Source organism: Heteronotia binoei, chromosome 7 (genome assembly GCF_032191835.1).
Source record: "Heteronotia binoei isolate CCM8104 ecotype False Entrance Well chromosome 7, APGP_CSIRO_Hbin_v1, whole genome shotgun sequence".
Taxonomy (NCBI): Eukaryota; Metazoa; Chordata; class Lepidosauria; order Squamata; family Gekkonidae; genus Heteronotia; species Heteronotia binoei.
In genome coordinates, this window is record NC_083229.1 from 74,195,693 (window position 1) to 74,197,162 (window position 1,470).

A 1,470-nucleotide genomic window follows, 5' to 3' on the forward strand; every position below is an offset into this window, starting at 1 on the left:
AAACAGTTCATGTCAATATCCTTGAGTATGTAGTTTCTCCAGTCGACTTCCAAAGTTCACCAAAACAATCCTGTCGTTTCCTTGCAGTGGATTAAGGTGCCATTTAACTCACAAATTGTGGCCAATACCATCTTTGAAATCTGATACTTGATTTATTTAGTCCAGCAACCATTACAGCTTCAAATCTTCAGAGAAAGAAAGCAATGGGGTATAATGGAGAAAACTCTGTGCAGAGTGCTTTGTGACTTTTGTTTGGGTGAATTGATAAGTGGGAGAAGCCTCTCTGACAAAAGACTGGGTCAGATATGGTGATAAATGCGCCTCCCCACCAGAGGTTTTTCACGCACCCACTTGTTTTCTTTCTTTGAAGATTTGAAGCTTTAATGGTTGCTGGACTAAATAAATCAAGTATCAAATTTCGAAGATGGTATTGGCCACTGAATTTGTGAGCGCAATGGCACTTTAATCCACTGCAAGGAAGTGGCAGGATTGCTTTTGTGAACTTTGGAAGTCGACTGGAGACTGGAGAAACAACATACTCAAGGATATTGACATGAACCGGTTATTTTGATTTATAGGAGATGTAAGTGATGTGTATTTAGATATTGTTAAAAGTAAAGTGTTGTGTATTTTCTTATAATGATTAAAGAATTTTTCTATGAACTGTTGTTGCTGCTGTTTTTTGAATTTTGTTTAAATATTCAAGTAGTATTACATTGTGTTTTATGATTTTCCATAGTTTTTTGTTTGCACCCAACTGGGGACCGGCAACACTAACTCAGTCTCACTGAATTCCTCTTCTTACTCCAGCCCCCATTTCACACAGCTTTTAACCGTGAAGGTCCCATAACCCCTAGCATAGTTTTTTGGTGTCAAAAGGAATCCCCTCTTTGCTTTTTTTAAACAGCCAAAAGTTGGTTGGATACATCCCAGTAACTTCTTTTCTCCCCTTCTTCCACCCAGTGTTATTAAAAATAAATATAACAGAATGGACTGTTAAAACTCTTATTCGAAATTCAAATCAAGCTTAGATTTTAATGCTGTGCTCCAGTGGTTTCTTATCAGTATGAATAAATGATCTCAGAAAAGTCAATCTTTGTTTGAATTTACACTGAGATGGTATGTCATAATTAAAACGTTTCCTCCTTCCTTTCTGCTACAACTTACAAAGTGCCCTGATGTCATCAGGCTGAGCTGTCTGCAGCCAATTATGCTGAGCAAACCGTCAGTGATATGCTGACAGGACATCATAATGTGAGGAAAGTTCCATTACACAAGGTAGAGAGAGAATCAGTCTCAAAGCTGCCTTTTTTTGGTTAGCCTAGGCCCTGGAGGGGGAATCCGTGGTTTTGTAGGCTCCTCCTTGCTGCCAGCCAGCTGGCCGGTGGGAGGAAGCCCCATCCCGACAGTCACAATGTGCCTTTAAACCACAGAATGCTTAAGCTTGCAAACTGCTTGGGGTTTGGATTG